Source organism: Pongo abelii, chromosome 13 (assembly GCF_028885655.2).
Source record: "Pongo abelii isolate AG06213 chromosome 13, NHGRI_mPonAbe1-v2.0_pri, whole genome shotgun sequence".
Taxonomy (NCBI): domain Eukaryota; kingdom Metazoa; phylum Chordata; class Mammalia; order Primates; family Hominidae; genus Pongo; species Pongo abelii.
Window position 1 is genome coordinate 101,386,911 of NC_071998.2, and position 19,684 is coordinate 101,406,594.

A 19,684-nucleotide genomic window follows, 5' to 3' on the forward strand; every position below is an offset into this window, starting at 1 on the left:
AAAGTTTCAGACACAGGGAAGACCATAGAGTTTGGAAATAATGCCCGGGGTGTGTGGGCAATGGGAGGAGGGAAAAAATGAATGTGAGCGCCAGGTCATGAAGGGATTTGGCAGGAAGGTGAACCATTCAAAATTTCTTTCTGCCATCAATAGGAAACCATCCAAACAACACCTTTTCTTTTCTTTTTTCTCTTCTCTTCTCTTTTCATTTTTCTCTTCTCTTCTCTTTTCTCTTTTCTCTTCTCTTCTCTTTTCTTTTTTCTTTTCTTTTCTTTTCTTTCTTTCAGTTTTGCTCTTGCTGCCCAGGCTGGAGTGCAATGGCACAATCTCAGCTCACTGCAACCTCCGCCTCCCAGGTTCAAGCAATTCTCCTGCCTCAGCCTCCCAAGGAGCTGGGATTACAGGCGTGTGCCACCACACCCAGCTAATTTTTGTATTTTTAGCAGAGATGGGGTTTCACTATGTTGGCCACGCTGGTCTTGAACTCCTGACCTTAGGTGTTCCGCCTGCCTCGGCCTCCCAAGGTGCTGAGATTACAGGCGTGAGCCACTGCGCTTGGCCTCTTTTTTTTTTTTTTTTTTTTTTTTTTTAGTATTTATTGATCATTCTTGGGTGTTTCTCGGAGAGGGGGATATGGCAGGGTCATAGGATAATGGTGGAGAGAAGGTCAGGAGATAAACACATGAACAAAGGTCTCTGGTTTTCCTAGGCAGAGGTCCCTGCGGCCTTCTGCAGTGTTTGTGTCCCTGGGTACTTGGGATTAGGGAGTGGTGATGACTCTTAAAGAGCATGCTGCCTTCAAGCATCTGTTTAACAAAGCACATCTTGCACTGCCCTTAATCCATTTAACCCTGAGCTGACACAGCACATGTTTCAGAGAGCACGGGGCTAGGGGCAGGGCCATAGATCAACAGCATCCCAAGGCAGAAGAACTTCTCCTAGTTAGAACAAAATGGAGTCTCCTATGCCCACCTCTTTCTACACAGACACAGCAACAATCTGATCTCTCCTTCCTTTCCCCACACTTCCCCCCCTTCTTTTCAACAAAACCGCCATCGTCCTCATGGCCCCCTCCTGATGGTCGCTGTCTCTTCGGAGCTGTTGGGTACACCTCCCAGACAGGGCGGCCGGGCAGAGGCGCTCCTCACCTCCCAGACGGGGCGGCCGGGCAGAGGCGCTCCTCACCTCCCAGACGGGGCGGCCGGGCAGAGGCGCTCCTCACCTCCCAGACGGGGCGGCCGGGCAGAGGCGCTCCTCACCTCCCAGACGGGGCGGCCGGGCAGAGACGCTCCTCACCTCCCAGATGGGGCGGCCGGGCAGAGGCGCTCATCACTTCCCCGTCTGGGCAGAGGCGCTCATCACTTCCCAGACGGGGCAGCCGGGCAGAGGCGCTCATCACTTCCCAGACGGGGCGGCCGGGCAGAGGCGCTCATCACTTCCCAGATGGGGCAGCCGGGCAGAGGCGCTCCTCACTTCCTCCCAGCCGGGGTGGCAGCCAGGCAGAGGCGCTCCTCACCTCCCAGAGGAGGCGGCCGGGCAGAGGCGCTCCTCACCTCCCAGAGGGGGCGGCCGGGCAGAGGCGCTCCTCACTTCCCAGACCGGGCGGCCGGGCAAAGGCGCTCCTCACTTCCCTGACGGTGTGGTGGCTGGGCAGAGGCGCTCCTCACTTCCCAGATGGGGCAGCCAGGCAGAGGCGCTCCTCACTTCCTCCCAGATGGGGTGGCGGCCAGGCAGAGGTGCTCCTCACCTCCCAGACGGGGCGGCCAGGCAGAGGTGCTCCTCACTTCCCAGACGGGGCGGCCGGGCAGAGGCACTCCTCACTTCCCAGACGGGGCGGCCGGGCAGAGGCGCTCCTCACTTCCCAGATGGGGTGGCCGGGCAGAGGCGCTCCTCACTTCCTCCCAGATGGGGTGGCGGCCAGGCAGAGGCGCTCCTCACCTCCCAGACGGGGCGGCCGGGCAGAGGGGCTCCTCATCTCCCAGACGGGGCGGCCGGGCAGAGGTGCTCCTCACTTCCTCCCAGACGAGGTGGCGGCCGGGCAGAGGCGCTCCTCACCTCCCAGACGGGGCGGCTGGGCAGAGGTGCTCCTCACCTCCCAGACAGGGTGGCCAGGCAGAGGCGCTCCTCACTTCCCATATGGGGTGGCGGCCGGGCAGAGGCGCTCCTCCCTTCCCAGATGGGGCAGCCGGGCAGAGGCGCTCCTTGCTTCCTCCCAGACGGGGTGGCGGCCAGGCAGAGGCGCTCCTCACCTCCCAGACGGGGCGGCCGGGCAGAGGTGCTCCTCACTTCCTCCCAGACGGGGTGGCAGCCGGGCAGAGGCGCTCCTCACTTCCCAGACGGGGCAGCCGGGCAGAGGCGCTCCTCACTTCCTCCCAGACGGGGTGGCGGCCAGGCAGAGGCGCTCCTCACCTCCCAGACGGGGCGGCCGGGCAGAGGTGCTCCTCACTTCCTCCCAGACGGGGTGGCAGCCGGGCAGAGGCACTCCTCACCTCCCAGACGGGGCGGCCGGGCAGAGGCGCTCCTCACTTCCTCCCAGATGGGGTGGCGCGCTTGGCCTCTTACTTTTATTTTTATTTTATTTCTTCAAACTTCAGCTTAGCAGAGTTCACAAAATGTGGGCCATGGACTATTGTTACTGTTGGAGGTAATTTCAGGTAAATTTTGGTGATTTAGGGTAGTCTGGAGAATGCAGAATTAAATAACCTTGATTTACCCAGGGAGAAGATTAATTTATTTAAAAAAATTTAAAAGTCTTAGTTTTATTTCTATGTGTACACTTTTTAAAAAATAAGACTTTAATTTTTAGAAAAGTCTTAGGTTTGCAGAAACATTGAGGAGAAAGTAAAGAGAGTTCTCATATAGACCCCTCTTGAATCCTTTTCATTCTCTTCCAAGGCCGGGCTTGGTGGCGCGTGCCTGTAATGCCAGCTACACGGGTAGCTGAGGCACTAGAATCGCTGGGACCCTGGAGGCAGAAGAAAGTTCAATGAGCTGAGATCGCGCCACCGCACTCCAGTCTGGGTGACAGAGTAAGACTGTCTCAAAAAAAAAAAAAAAAAAAAAAAAGCCGGGCACGGTAGTTCACACCTATAATCCTAGCACTTTGGGAGGCTGAGGCGGGAGGATCACCTGAGGTCAGGAATTCGAGACCACCCTGGCCAACATGGTGAACCTGTCTCTACTAAAAATACAAAAAATTAGCCGAGCGTGGTGGTGTGTACCTGTAATCCCAGCTACTCAGGAGGCTGAGGCAGGAGAATCGCTTGAGCCAGGGAGGCTGAGGTTGCAGTGAGCGGCGATCATGCCACCGCACTCCAGCCTGGGTGACAGAGTGAGACTCCGTCTCAAAAAAAAAGAAAAAAAATCGATCATCTTTCAATACTGATTGATTACTCAAGAAGAAAGTCTTAGTTGGTGCTGTTGTATCTTTAACATCTCTCTGATAATTGCTCATCCTGCTGAAGGGGATCGGGGAGGGAAAGAAAGAGACAGGGAAGAAGAGAGGGAAGAAAAGAGAGAGAATGAACACACATGTTTTGAGTCTTTGACAAGCCACATATCAAGTTAGAATTGAAAAAAAAGTCATTTTGTTTTCAATGCACTCATGTTTGAAGTTTTCTTCCACTTCTGAGAGCAACACTCATTTTCTCTTTAAGGCATGGTGATAAAAGCTTTCATTGTAAAATCTATTCATATACAAAAAGTGAATAGGTGAAGTAAATGATGATAAAGGTGACTTGCTGATGACTAAAGCTTGAAAAGTTAAGGGCTAAGGAATTCTGGCAGAGGTTGCATTCTTACCTCATGGTAAATTGCCATCTGATCTTTCCAGGGTTGATGGAATTTTCTGGAGAAAAGCCCCACCTTCTTTAGTAAGAAGGAATAAGGATCGCCCCAGGGGAGCAGTGGCTTTATAAAAATACTGTACCGTATATTGCTTAAACCTTCTTTCCTTGGCTGCTCTTCTCTGCCCTCTCATCCCCATCCAGTCTTTTCTTTTTTAAAAGTTTTTAAATTATTATTATTATTATTATTATTATTTTGAGACAGGATTTCACAACTGTCACCCAGGCTGGAGGGCAGTGGCACAATCATGGCTCACTGCAACCTCCACCTCCTGGCTCAAGCAATCCTTCCGCCTCAGCCTCCCAAGTAGTTGGAATTACAGGCACATGCCACGACACCCAGCTAATTTTTGTATTTTTTGTAGAGACAAGGTCTCACTATGTTGCCCAGACTGGTCTTGAACTCCTAGGCTCAAGTGATCCACCCACCTTGGCCTCCCACAGTACTGGGATGACAAGCATGAGCCACCGTGCCTGGCCAGTCTTTTCTGTAAAGCCCCGATGAGGAATAATAAAATTAATGCTTCCTTTTAAGAGGACACCTAATGTGAACAACAACAATGGCAAGAAGACAGGCTCAGGATTTTTTTTTTAAGAGTGAGCACACATAGTATATTAAAAAGCTATCAGTGGCACACACAGATTTTCAGGAACACTCCTGGGAGAGGGGAATATGCTAGCCAAGGCAATTTCTCTGAAATCCATTTCCTGTATCCTAGGGTACATGGGCCCGAGGGTGACACCAATAAAAGGATTGACTGAGGCAGTAAATTTTCTTTGCTTTGAGAGAATCTTTGTCATATTAGTGTATCATGCTTTTAATTTTCTCTGGCATACCTGGGTTCACATCTACACTCTACCATTTGCTGGTTGTGTGACCTTGGACAAGCTACCTCAACCTTTAAACTTCGTATCTGTACAATAAGAAGAGTATTACTGATCTCTGGAGTTCAAGACCAGCCTGGGCAACATGGCAAAACCCCATCTCTACTAAAAAGACAAAAATATTACCTAGATGTGATGTTGCATGCCTGTAGTCCCAGCTATTCGGGAGGCTGAGGTGGGAGGATTGCTTCAGCCAGGGCCTGGTCAACATGCTGAAACCCTGTCTCTACTAAAAATACAAAAAATTAACTAGATGTGGTGGCTAATACAGGTACATGCCTGTAGTCCCAGCTACTCGGGAGGCTGAGGTGGGAGGATTCCTTCAGCACCGGAGGCAAAGGTTGCAGTGAGCACCACTGTACTCCAGCCTGGGCAACGGAGTGAGACTCTGTCTCAAAAAAACCCCCCCAAGAAACCAAAAAAGCATTACTGATCTCAGAGTTGTGCAAGGAGTAAATGAAATTGTGTGTGTGTGTGTGTGCGTCCCTTTTGGGGAAGGAAAAGTTACCAAGTAAATGGTGGATAACTGGAATTGCATCTGCTGCAAAGGTAACTTGTGTTGACTTCAACTATATGAAGAGAGAGAAAATAATATAAACACCTCCTACTCCCAGCCACATACACATACTGGGAAATTAGTTTGTTTGCCCAGGTGGGTACCATCTCACTACACAGAACAGATTCTAGTATTTTCAATTAATATTTTTGGAACAATACGGCCCTAGACACAAGCCAATACTCCATCTGGCCCTCCATCAAGGAAATGATGATGGGTTTCAGTGCAGAAGAGCAAAAATGACCTTACTGGGACACAGGACTGACTGTACTTTATGGAGGATCTTGACTGATGTTACTTTTTTCTTACCCTCTATCTTTAGATCCTAGCCTTGTGTAAGATGCAACTCTATTAAAGAAAACTTACTTACCCCTGTAAGAGTTTTTGTAGTTGTTTTTCTGGCTATTTATTTGGGATTCTTGAGCCTCATTGTTTATCAAAGGGTTGCAACTTGTTTTTGTCTTTACTCTTTTGTTTTAATGCCTCATTGATATTTTTAATCAGTTCTTTGGCGTACTTCACCAGGGTTGCTCAAAAGCAAGTGTGCATCAGAATCATCTCCATTTTCCTTGCATGTGTCCTCTGCCTCCACCTCTAACAGCTTCTGATTAGGGGCATCTGGAGTGGGGTCTGAAATGTGCATTTCTAACATATTCCCAAGTGATGCTAACACTCCCGGTCCCAGACCTTCACTTTGAGAATCCCTGAACTAGGTCATCCCTAAGGAAGATGAGGCCCCTACCACAATGACTTTCAAACTTGACTACCAGAACCCACATTATTATAGTAGATGCACTCTGATTTTTTTTTTTTTTAGACAAGGTATCACTCTGTCACCCAGGCTGGAGTGCAGTGATGCAACCTCTGCTCACTTCAACCTCTGCCTCCTAGGCTGAAGCAATTCTTTCACCTCAGCTTCCTGAGTATCTGGAACTACAGGCTTGTGCCACCGTGCCTGGCTATTTTTTTATTTTTTTTATTTTTTTTTATTTTTAGTAGAGACAGGGTTTTGCCATGTTGCTCAGGTTGGTCTTGACCTCGGCTCAAGTGATCCACCTGCATCAGCCTCCCAAAGTGCTGGGATTACAGGTGTGAGCCACCGCACATGGCCTCAGATTTTTTTTGTTTGTTTGTTTGAGTTTAAGAAAATGCTGACCCACTGATTGCATTTGATGAGCCATTACTGGGTCATGTTCCAGCTGGAAACACTGTTAGTGTTTGATAAATAAAAATTGTACTGGTAAAAATGCATGACTCTTCATTAGACAACAGACAAAATAAGTCACCTCTCTCTTTTCCTATTACAACAGAAAGGCCATTAAAAAAGCATGGATCCTTCTACTTGTAAGCAAGTGAAGTCACATTGAGACTTTGGCTGCTGAAAGTGAGATGGAGAAGCCTTTGGTTTCCAGAGAATTCTCTTGGATTCTGACATATGGCTTGTTTTATTGTTCCAATGTAAGGCAGAACCAAAATAATAGTGAAGAAAACTGAACATCTGCCTGCTCCAACATGTAGAGAGATGCTACAGAACGTAAAATGCCTGAGCTGCCAGAGTAACTCCATGTGACTTCTGCCACATGTGGGCATGAAATTCATTCTCCATCCTGTTCTTCTCTAAAGACATTTTCACAGCTGCTGTTTCCAGAGGTCCTGTGACTTGTTAGTGTTGGCTTGGGTTTACAGGTGGTCTTTGACATTCATTTGTCTAACTTGCACATACTACACGTTGACATTAAACCTTCATGCACATAATTTGGCCTTTCTATTGTCACTGGCTATATAATGATTTTCCAGCCATCCTCATTACAGTGGCCTGTGCTCTGGAATGATGGGGCATGAGCCAAGGTGCCAGGCATATTCAGTCGCTTTTACTAATACTAGTGCTGCTCTAGGTCCAGGGGCCTTGTTTTAGTCCACACCTCCTTGGTCATATTCTTCGCCCTTCAGCAGCTGACTCTCTAGAGCAAGCTAGCTCCAGGCTTCCATCCTTGGCGTGGAAATCTTGTCTGGCCCCAGTTCTGTTCGGTTCTCACTCCCATATCACCTGGTCTTGGAAGAACGGCATGCATGGGGAATGGGTAAGGAGTGATAGGCTGCTTTGGTGGAGTGAAGAACACACTTCATTTGTCCTACTTAATGGACCCATCACATCTGGACCCAAATATTTAAAGATTACAGGCTGTAGAGTTTTCCACTCCTGTCTCTGGCAACATCAGGTTTGTGGGAAAGAGAAATGGCCTCAAAAGCAGTGCACAGTCTCCTCACCCCCTGAAGGTTTCCATCTGCCTCACCAGGCAGAGGTCTGGGCTGAAAATGCGCAATGCATCAGCAAGAATACTTATGATCTTTACTTGAAAAACTTTCTCGGAAGCAAAATGCTTGTTTTGTGCGTGTGTGTGTGTGTGTGTGTGTGTGTGTGTGTGTGTGTGTTTGAAGAGATGGGTCTTGCTATGTCACCCAGGCTGGAGTGTAGTGGCTATTCACAGACGCGATTGTAGTGCCTTGAACTCCTGGCCTCAAGCAATCCTCCCTCCTTAGCCTCCTGAGTAGCTGGGACTACAGACGCACACCACTGTGTATGGCCAAAATACTCTTGTAATGTCTAAGTATGAGTTTGTTTGACTTTGAGAACTGCGGTTTTCAAAAATGCCCCCTCATTCTTAAGGTGTCAGGTCTACAGTTATTTCATCAGGAAGCCATCTCTGACTTCTGGCAAGCTCAAATTTCCTTTCCTTAGGACACGCTCACAAAGCACGAGTGCTTCTCCTTCATAGCACATCTCCTTACAAATGCATTTTTTTTTTAAATGGACTTTATTTTGGATTTTTAAAAAATTTATTTATTTACTTATTTTTGAGACAGAGTCTTGCTCTATTGCCTATGCTGGAGTGCAGTGGTGTGACCTCAGCTCACTGCAGCCTCCGCCTCCCGGGTTCAAGTGATTCTCCTACTTCAGCCTCCTGAGTAGCTGGGACTAAAGGCACGTGCCACCACGCCCGAATTTTTTTTTTGTATTTTTTTTTTTTTTTAGTAGAGATGGGGTTTCGCCATGTTGGCCAGGCTGCTCTCGAACTCCTGACCTCAGGTGATACACCCACCTCAGCCTCCCAAAGCATTGGGATTACAGGCATGAGCCACCGTGCCAGCCTGGATTTATTTTTAAAAAGTTGCAGAGATGGTAGAGAGTACCTGTATATTCCTCACTCAGTCTCTTGATATTAACTTTTTTTTTTTTTCTTGAGTCAGGGTCTTGCTCTGTTGCCCAGGCTGGAGTGCAGTGGCATCATCTCGGCTCATTGCAGCCTCGACCTCCTAGTCTCAAGCAATCCTCCCGCCTCAGCCTCCTGAGTAGCTGGGACTACATGTGCGTGCCACCACACTTTGCTAGTTTTTGTATATTTTTGTAGAGATGGGATTTTGCCATGTCGCCCAGGCTGGTGCTGAACTCCTTAGCTCAGGCGATCCACCTGCTTTGGCCTCCCAAAGTGCTGGGATTATAGGCGTGAGTCACCGTGCCCGGCCCTGATGTTAGCATCTTAAGTTACTGTGCTGTATTTGTCAAAACTAAGAAACCAACATTGTTACATTACCTTAGACTAAACTCCAGCCCTGCCCACAGCCCCCTGCTGCCCACGCACTGTCCAGGGAACCAGCAGCAAATAGGTGGAAGAACCACCCAGTGCCTGCTCCCCAGGGCTGCAGCAAGCAAGGTGGAGCCAGAGACCACCACCAGGCAAGTGAGAACCAGCCCCGCTTCCACGTGGGCAAAGCTGCCGCCACCTCCGGCCTGTCCAGGACGGCCGCAGAGGCCCCACCTCGTCCTGCAAAGGAGGGAGCCTGCTGCGCTCCTGGCTCTGCCAGACGCTCCTGCCCAAGGGCCTGCATCCTGCAGTTCCCCAGTGCGGGCTCCCGGTCCCTCCCACCAGGTGCCCGGTCGGTCGTAGGGGACAAATTTCTAACCAGCAGATACCTACAGGAAATAACTCTTTTAGGAATTATTTGGAATGTAATTCTTTTAGGAAATACATCTCTCCTAATTGGCCACCAGCACCTTTTCATTTGTCCTCTTGAATAGTAAAACCCAAGTTCCAGAAGCAACTCAATCAGTTTCCCACCCCACTGTTGCCAGTGGCCTCCATGTTGCTCAAGCTAATGGTCAGTTCTTACTCTGCATTGTACTTGATCCATTGTTTGGTATAGTCACTCACTCCCTCTTCCTCTATACGCTTTCTTTACTTGGCTTCTGGGACACTACACTCTGTTTTCTTCCCACCTCACTTGTCATGAATTCTCAGTCTTCTTTGTAAGTTATTCTCTTCTTCTCATCCTCATAATGTGGAAGTGTCTAGGATCCTTCATCCTCATCTCAATCTATATGCACTCCCTTGAAGGTCATATTCAGTCTTGTGATTTTAAAAGATTTATGTGCTGACTACTTCGAAATTTATATCCCCGGCTGGGCACGGTGGCTCACGCCTGTAATCCCAGCACTTTGGGATGCCGAGGCAGGTGGATCACTTGAGGTCAGGGTTTCGAGACCAGCTTAGCCAAGGTGGTGAAACTCCATCTCTACTAAAAATACAAAAATTAGCCGAGTGTGGTGGCGTGCATCTGGAATCCCAGCTACTCGGGAGGCTGAGGCAGGAGAATCGCTAGAACCTGGGAGGTGGAGGTTGCAGTGAACTGAGATTGTGCCATTGTACTTCAGCCTGGGTGATGGAGCAAGACTCCGTCTCAAAAAAACATAAAATAAAAATGTATATCCCCAACCCAGGCTTCTCTCCTGCACTGCAGATGTATATATTCTATAGCCTATTCACTGACAGCACTTGGATGCCTAGTAGATGCCTCAAACTTAACATGTCCAAACCTGAACCCTGATCTTTCCCTAGAAACCAGCTCCACCCTCAGCCATCTCTGTCAGAGTGGTTGGCAACTCCACCCTTCAGAGTGCTCAGGAAAATCTTTGGTATTCTTCTTCTTTCTCTCAGGCCCCCCATACAAGCCGTCAGGAAATTTAATCCCAATTTATTTACACATATAAAAAATCCATTTCTCACCCCCTCTGCTGTTACTACCTTGGTCTCAGGTCCATTCTTTTTTTGTTGTTGTTGAGACAGATCTTGCTCTGTTGCCCAGGCTAGAGTGCAATGGCACCATTTTGGCTCACTGAAACCTCTGTCGCCCAAGTTCAAGCAATTCTAGTGTCTCAGCCTCCCAGGTAGCTGGGATTATGGGTGTGTGTCACCACGCCTGGCTAATTTTGTATTTTTAGTAGAGACGGGGGTTTCACTATGTTGGCCAGGCTGGTCTCGAACTCCTGACTTCAAGTGATCCACCCGCCTCGGCCTCCCAAAGCACTGGGATCACAGGCGTGAACCTCTGTGTCTGGCTGGCTCCATTAATTCTTGCCTGAGTTACTGAAACAGGCTCCTCCTGGTTTTCCCTTTGTCCCTCCTCTGCTCAAAACGTCACCAGCCCCCATTCTGACAGAATAAAAGCAAAGTTCTGACGGTGTCCTGCAAAACTCTATATGATCTAGTCTTCTGAGATACTTTTGTGACCACCTCTCCCAGCACTCTTTTCCTCATTCCTACTTCAGCCAGCCCTCCTTGCCGTTTGTCACCTGCCGACTTGTCACCTTTTATTATAATCTACTCTTTACTTATTTATTATTTTCTGTCTTTTTTCGTTAGACTGTAAGCTCCTTAAGGTAGAGGATCTTTATTTTTTTTTCACTGTTATATCCTTTCTCACACACACCAGGCACGCTCTGTCTTGGGGTTTTTGTTCCAGCTGCTCCTTTTGCTTCAATTCCTATTCTCTCCACAGAGTTTGGCTAATTTCCTTACCTCCTCAAAACCTTTGCTTAAGTCTTACCTTCCCACTTGGAACTACCCAACAGGTTCTCCTTGCCTGCTGCCTAGACAGAGCTGATTTATCAAGACAGGACAATTGCAATAAAGAGTGTAATTCACACACAGCCAGCTGTACAGGGGACTGGAGTTTTATTATTACTCAAATGGGTCTCACCAACAATTGGGGGATGGGGTTTTTAAGGACATTTTGGTGGGTAGGGGTCAGTGAATTGAGAGTGCTTATTGGTTGGGTCGGAAATGAAATCAGAGAGAATCGAAACTGTCCTCTTGCATTGAGTCAGTTCCTGGGTGGGGGCCACAAGACTAGATGAGCCACTTTATCAATCTGGGTGGTGCCAGCTGATCCATCAAGTGCAGGGACTGCAAAACATCTCAAGCACTGACCTTAGGCTTTACCATAGTGATGTTATCCCCAGGAGCAATTTGAGGAGGATCAGAATCTTGTGGCCTCTAGCTGCATGACTCCTAAACCATAATTTCTAATCTTGTGGCTGTTAGTCCCTCAAAGGCAGACTAGTCCCCAGGCAGGAAAAGTGTTTGTTTTGGGAAAGGGATATTATGTCTTTGTTTCAAAGTTAAACTATAAATTAAGTTTCTTCCAAAGTTAGTTTGGCCTACGCCCAGGAATGAACAAGGACAACTTGGAGGTTAGAAGCAAGATGGAGTGAGTCAGGTTAGATCTCTTTCACTATATCACTGTTACAATTTTGCAACAGTGGTTTCACACTGAGGCCAACTGACATCTTATTTACCTGCCTCTTTCACTCCCCCATTCCTGATCCTCTTTATCCCATCTTATGTTTTCATTTGTTTTGCAAGGCTTGTCACCTTTTATTATAATCTGCTCTTCACTTATTTATTATTTTCTGTCTTTTTTCGCTAGACTGTAAGCTCCTTAAGGTAGAGGATCTTTGTTTATTTTTTTCACTGTTATATCCTAAGAACTTAGATCCATGCCTGGTACATAATAGATGTTAAATAAATGTTTACTGACTAAATGAATTAATCAAAACTGACCTGTTACATATACTGTGTCTTCAAAAACTTGCTCTATATTCTTTAAGCAAAACTACTAAACTGTTAAAACTCATTCCTCCTCTACAAGAGACAGGAATCAGGAGAGGCTAGAGAGACTGAAGAGGTCTTTTGGAGAAAAGAGAAATTTATGAGTCTTCTTGAATCACCCCATGTAGATGGCTACATATACGAGTAACATTATGGTGCCACCGTAGCAGTATCTCAAACGACTACTCCATCACTTACTAGCTGCGGAGAACTTAGACAAATTCTAAATCTTAGTTTCCTCATCTATAAAGTGGCAATCGTGATAATATCAATTTCAGTCATTGTGAGACTTAGATGAGCAATGTAAATTGAGTCTGAGGTATATTGCTTGGTACAGTGCTTGACATACAGCATGCATAGAAGAAGAATGAACACTATTCTGCACGGAACCTTAATAGACATTGAGTCTATAGCCCAGAAATGTGAAATGAAGGTCCAGAGACATGGGAAATGCATGTCTGTTTGTTTCAGTTTCCCAGGGTTGCTTGGGAGCCTTGAGAACACTACTACCTAAGAGTGCTCAAGTGTCTTCAGGAGGACCTTCTGCCCTTGCTGAACACACCAAGAATCAAGACTTCCCAGGTGGCAACAGTTCTGAGCTGGGCTAGCTTCAGGAAGGCCTTCAACTCTGGACCAAAGTGCTATTCAGAATATTAACCCATGGAGAAGGCCAACTGCCTTAGTCCACTGTTTTTTCTGGAGATGAGTAGTTCTATCCAAGCATGTTGTCTGAAACAGTTCTTCCCCTTTCTCATTGGAGGAAAGGATGCCTGATACTAGGGCTCAGTCATAAAAATGTAATGTGAAAAGTGATTCTGTTCCTCAGATGGGCTTTTACAAACTTTGTTGTAGTTTCTTCTTTCTTTTCTCTCTCTGTCTTTCTCTCTTTCTCAGAGCCTTACTCCCTCTGTTGCCCAGGCTGGAGTGCAATGGTGCGACCTTGGCTCACTGCAACCTCCACCTCCAGGGCTCAAACAATTCTCCTGCCTCAGCCTCCTGAGTAGCTGGGATTACACCACCACACCTGGCTAATTTTTGTATTTTTAGTAGAGATAGGGTTTTGCCATATTGGCGAGGTGGGTCTCGAACTCCTGACCTTAGGTGATCCACCCGCTTCAGCCTCCCAAAGTGTTGGGATTACAGGTGTGAGCCACTGCGCCAGACAGAGTAGTTTCTCTTATTGAGCACAATTCTTTTTTCTTTCTTTTTTTGTTTTTGAGACAGCGTCTTACTCTGTCACCCAGAGTGCAGTGGCACGGTCATGGCTCACTGCAGCCTTGACCTCCCAGGCTTAGGTGATCCTCCTGCATTAGCCTCCTGAGTAGCTGGGACTACAAGTGTGTGCCACCACACCTGGCTAATTTTTGTAATTTTTGTAGAGACAGGGTCTCACTATGTTGCCCAGGCTGATCTCATTCTCCTGGACTCAAGTAGTCTTCCCACCTCGGCCTCTTCAAGTGTTGGGATTACAGGCATGAGTCACCGCATCTGGGTGACAACTTCTAAATGAGCTTAGCCTACCACTGTATGTTCGCTAGTGCCCTATGCAATTTTTTTTTCCTTTGACAGTGTCAGGCAGGACCTACTTCAGATTTAGGTGGGCTAACTCTGATTTTGGACAAGAGCTAGACAACTGGACCACACAATAGTGCTTACTCAGGAGTGGGGTTTGAATCTCATGCTGAGCTTTCTCACAATCCACATGTGGGGTCTCATAATAGACCCTGGAGGGTGCTCTGCTCCTGTGAAGTGTGGGGCTGAATAGGAGCACCACAAGCTGTGGAAAGCAGCACAGAGAACATTATTTCTGAGCTCAAGCATCACTCCTCTGAAATAGTACCACAAGTTGGTCCACAGTGAAAATGTATTTTTATTATTTATTTATTTATTTATTTATTTATTTATTTATTTATTTTGAGACAGAGTTTCATTCTTGGTGTTCATGCTGGAGTACAGTGGCATGATTTCGGCTCACTACAACTTCCGCCTCCCGGGTTCAAGCAATTCTCCTGCCTCAGCCTCCTGAGTAGCTGGGATTACAGGCATACGCCGCCATGCCTGGCTAATTTTTTTGTATTTTTAGTAGAGACGGGGTTTCACCATGTTGGTCAGGCTGGTCTTGAACTCCTGACCTCGTGATCCACCCGCCTCTGCCTCCCAAAGTGCTGGGATTACAGACGTGAGCCACTGGGCCCAGCCTTTTATTTTTTAATTTCATCTTTGGAGACAGGGTCTCACTCTGTCACCCGGGCTGGAGTGCAGTGGCATGATCTCAGCTCACTGTAGCCTCCACCTCCTGGGTTCAAGCGATTCTCCCACTTCAACCTCCAGAGAAGCTGGGATTACAGGCGTGTGCCACCATACCTAGCTAAATTTTGTAATTTTAGCAGAGTCGGGGTTTCACCATGTTGACCAGGCTGGTCTCAAACTCCTGACCTCAAGTCATCCACCAGGCTTTGCCTCCCAGAGTGCTGGGACTACGGGCATGAGCCACTGTGCCTGGCCTGTAGATATATTTATGAGTGGGCCTTTTAGAGTCCTTACTCCAGCTTCTCTTCCTAAGTGTTGAAAAATCAAGCTCAGAGAGATTGACCTACCTCAAACAACACAGCTGCTAATAGACTATGATGAGAACTCATCTTCTGATGGTCAATCAAGCATGCCTTCTAACACTGAATGTTACTGTGCTAAACTTTGCTCCTATGCAAACAAATGCCTCTAAGAAGGAGACACTTGAAGCCTTTTAGGAGGCCTACTGAGATTAGCTGCTTTTTTCCATTTTCCCCAAATTCCAGCACTGCAGACTCTGCCACTGTCCCTCCGCCCTCCATTTTCAAATCACTTTTTTGTCTGTGTTATCAGCCTTTTCTTCCCTTGGGTATCTAACAGACTCCTCCTAGCCTTCAAGCCCAGCCTAACTGTCAGCTCTTCCCAGAAGCCACTGAAATGCAATCCCATTCCGTACCCAACCTCCAGGCAAATCAATCACTCTTACCTGTCATTTAGCCTTTGCATCAATATTGATTAGAGCATCTCTTACTGTAATTCCTTTAGCTTTGTTTGCTCATGCCTGTCTCTCTTGCTGAAGTGTGAGCATCTCAAGGAGAGTATTCATACTCTATGCATCACTAGGATGGGCCTACTGCTAGCATCAAACCACCCCGTTAATGACTGTTGGATGAATGAGTGAATGAATGATGGGAGAAATGGATCTTGGTAAGAACAAGAAAGGCTTTGGGGAAATAAGACATAAAATGTGTGCTGGGTGGTGATAGCAGATTAGGATGAGGAAAAAAACCTGGGTGAGAAGGTACTGAAAGTGAAAGTGAGGAAGGTCCCAACTTGGTTTTTGACCCACCTCACACTTTTCCAGGACTAGTGGTGAGTGTGCCCAATATAAACGTTTGGGGAGGAAGATTTTAAATTTAGACTGAAATTTGTAAATCCTAGGTGAGTAAATGTTAACGTTAAGTCAGAACTTTCTTAGCATGTTAAAAGTGTGTTCACGGGAGATGCAAGAGCTAGGTAAATTTTTTTTTTTTTTTTTTGTGACGGAGTTTTGCTCTTATTGCCCAGGCTGGAGTGCAGTGGCACAATCTTGGCTCACTGCAACCTCTGCCTTCCAGTTTCAAGTGATTCTCCTGTCTCACCCTCCCAAGTAGCTGGGATTACAGGTGCCCACCACCACGCCCAGCTAATTTTTTTTTGTATTTTTAGTAGAGACGGGGTTTCACCATGTTGGTCAGGCTGGTTTTTTTTTTTTTTTTTTTTTTTTGAGAGGAGGTTCTCACTCTGTTCCCCAGGCTGGAGTGCGGTGGCACGATCATGGCTCATGGCTCATTGCAGCCTCAAGCTCCTTGATTCAACCCGTCCACCCACCCCAGCCTCCTGAGTAGCTGTGACTACAGGCGTGTGCTACCATGCCTGGCTAATTTTTAGGTTTTGTAGAGATGGGGTCTTGTTGCATTGCCCAGGCTGGTCTCAAACTCCTGGCCTCAAGTAGTCTTCCTGCCTCAGCCTCCCAAAGTGCTGGGATTACAGGCATGAGCCCCGATCCCTGGTCCTAGATAAAATACTTTTGTTGTGGTTAAGTAATGTTCTTAACTTCACTGGGAGGAAATGATGCAGTAAATCTGGATACATATTTTTCTTTGTATTTTGTCATTAATGCAAACTTTGAGAAGTGAGAGAACTGTGCTTGGGAGCCAGGAGGTTGGGGCAGATATTGTTGAGTTGTTCAGTGCACATGGAAGAAATCAGGAGGCTGTCAGGAAAGATGGTGGGCTTGCTTCAGTGAATACTGCAGGGTACTACCCTGGAGTAAAGCAGACTGCTGGCTTAAAGGGCCCATGGGCTCTGATGGAAGCACTTCAATATATATATATATATATTTTTTTTTCCCGAGACAGAGTCTTGCTCTGTCACCCAGGCTGGAGTGCAGTGGCTCGATCTCAGCTCACTGCAACCTCCGCCTCCCAGGTTCAAGCAATTCTCCTGCCTCAGCCTCCCGAGTAGCTGGGATTACAGGCACCTGCCACCACGCCCAGCTAGTTTGTGTATTTTTAGTAGAGACGGGGTTTCACAATGTTGGCCAGGCTGGTCTTGAACTCCTGACCTTGTGATCCACCCACCTTGGCCTCCCAAAGTGCTGGGATTACAGGCATGAGCCACCGTGCCTGGCAGAACTGCAGTATTCTTTGTGGAGGTTAAAAAGAGGCCCCAGGCCAGGCATGGTGGCTCATGCCTGTAATGTCAGCATGTTGGGAGGCTGAGGAGGGCAGATCATTTGAGCCCAGGAGATCTAGACCAGCCTGGGCAACATCGTGAAACCCCATTTCTACAAAAAATACAAAAATTAGCTGGGCATGGTGGCACATGCCTGTGGTTTCAGGTACTTGGGAGGCTGAGGTGGGAGGATCATTTGAGCCTGGGAGATGGAGACTGCAGTGAGCTGTGATCGCATCACTGCACTCCAGCCAGGGCAACAGAGTGAGAACCTGTCTCAAAAAAAAAAAAAAAAAAAAAAGAGAGAGACACACAGAGAGATGATCTAGAGAGAGAGAGAGAGAGAGAGAGAGAGATGATCTAGATACAGTATGGTGCAAATAATTGGGTAGATCGCAGTTTGGTTTAGAAACTTGGGCATTAGCCCTGAAAGTTCAAATTGATATATGTTACTCTAAACCCATCTAAATGAGGTCTTATTAAACTGAGGTCACCAGACAAGATGATCTGAAGTTTTCTGACACTTAATTTTGTTAAGCAGTAAGTGTGACTGGTAGAATTTAAGATAAGCATGGCACCATTATATGCCATACTTATAAGCTTGACTATACAACTTTTCTTTAACCTTTAGTCTTAACTTTGGCATCATAGAGTCCAATGCGGATTTTTCTGGGGAAATTTGGGCAAGTCATTTAACTTCTTTGTGTCTGTTTTCTCCTGTGCAAGAAAATAGGGATAAAAGTAGTACCTCCACTGTAGGTACTGGTGTGCTACAGCTAAATCTTACCAGCTCATGAGGGCCTGTTGTGTATGTCTCTTCCCAACTGCATGCTCAGTGATGCCGTTGGGTAGCTTGAAATCTACCAAGTATTTACACCACAGAAATTGGCAACCACTTCAGACCAGGCAGTGTTTTTCTCCCAGAGAACCAATTGTTAAACATTTCTCAACACAATTCCACTTATAGGATTGCTGCAAAAGTTAAATGAGGTAATGAATGCAAAGGGTTTAGGATATTGTCTAGCAAATACACTAAATATATATGTGAGCATGGCATATACAGATTTTTATCAGACAACTTTTGCTTTAAATTGTTATTTTATTTTAAAAATTTATTTTTTGCAGTGAGCACAACATTTTAAGTCTTTTCAGCCTCTTGCTTTTCTGGGGTTCCCACCATCTCCACCCCCACCCTTATAATAGGAGCAAAATTGCCTTTATTGTTGTGATCCTGCCCCCTGGCTAGAGTTGTTCAGGAAGGAATAGTCTGGCTGGTCTCTTGAATGGAGGAGATAATACATGCTTGGGAGTTATTGGCAGGGACTACTTTCCAGCACGAAGACTGGAAAATAAAGAACATCTATCTGTAGCAACATAAAGGATGATTCAGATGAAAAGCAGAGGACAGAAATACTTGGAAATATCCTGAGTCCCCCATAGCTTTCCTCTCCCTGCTTCTAATCTCATGTGAAGGCTGACTGTATCTCTGCATTTGGATTCCACGAATCAAGTTTTATTTTAAGTGCCTATTCCAGTGTTTGGCAGAGTAAGTGCTCAGTGCATATTTGTTCTCCTTTTCGTTTAAACTAGTATGTGCTGGTTTCCTCTGTAGCCCAAAGATTTTTTTAAATTTTTATTTATCTATTTATTTATTTTATTTTTTATTTTTGATACTGAGTCTTGCTCTATTATCCAGGCTGGAGTGCAGTGGCATGATCTCAGCTCACTGCAACCTCCACCTCCCAGGCACAAGTGATCCTCCCACCTCAGCCTCCCAAGCAGCTGGGACTACAGGCATGAGCTACCATGCCTGGCTAATTTTTGTATTTTTTTTTCTTTTTTATAGAGACGGAGTCTCGCTATGTTGCCCAGGCTGGTCTCAAACTCCTGGGCTCAAGTGATCCTCCCACCTCAGCCTCTCAAGCAGCTGGGACTACATATGCAAGCCACCATGCCTGGCTAATTTGTCTGTTTTTTGCAGAGACAGGGTTTCACCATGTTGCCGAGGCTGGTCTCAAACTCCTGGGCTCAAGCAATCCGCCTGCCTCGGCCTCCCAAAGTTTTAAGATTATAGGCGTGAGCCACTGTGCTTTGCCTACTCCAAAGAATTCTAAAAAAGCATATGGAGCCTATGCTTTGTCAAAATCTCAGTTATTAATGCCTAGGAAAGCCAGCTCCACTCTGTCTATGACTTAAGACTCCAGTGTTTATCTGGTGGCAGCCTCAGCATAGGCACAATTAGTATAGTATAGAAGAAGCCTTCTCCTCTGGGCTCTAAATGTCTGAGTTATCTCAGTTTTTTTTTTTTTCAATAGGCAGTAAAAGGACTTTCTGGTTTATATGTGTGTGGGTCTGTGTGTGTGTCTGTTTTTATAGGAGGACTTTAGAAAGGGAGTGAGAGAGAGAGAAAAATGACACAGTTCAAACATAAAATGATGGCTGGGCGTGGTGGCTCATGCCTGTAATCCCAGCACTTTGGGAGGCTGAGGCAGGAGGATCACTTGAGGTCAGGAGTTCGAGACCAGCCTGGACAACATAGTGAAACCCTGTTTCTACTAAAAACACAAAAATTAGCTAGATGTGGTGACGCCTGCCTGTAATCCCAGCTACGTAGGAGGCTGAGGTGGGAGAATCGCTTGAACCTGGTAGGCAGACATTGCAGTGAGCCGAAATCATGCCACTGCACTCCAGGCTGGGCAACAGAGCAAGACTGTCTCAAAAAAAAA

At 46.7% G+C, this 19,684-nt stretch overlaps 1 long non-coding RNA gene across 8 annotated transcripts in view; it reads left to right on the forward strand.

Annotated features, from left to right (window-relative positions):
• Positions 1-19,684, forward strand: part of LOC112134913 (uncharacterized) — a 151,675-nt gene that overhangs the window by 28,470 nt on the left and 103,521 nt on the right. The window lies entirely within an intron of this gene.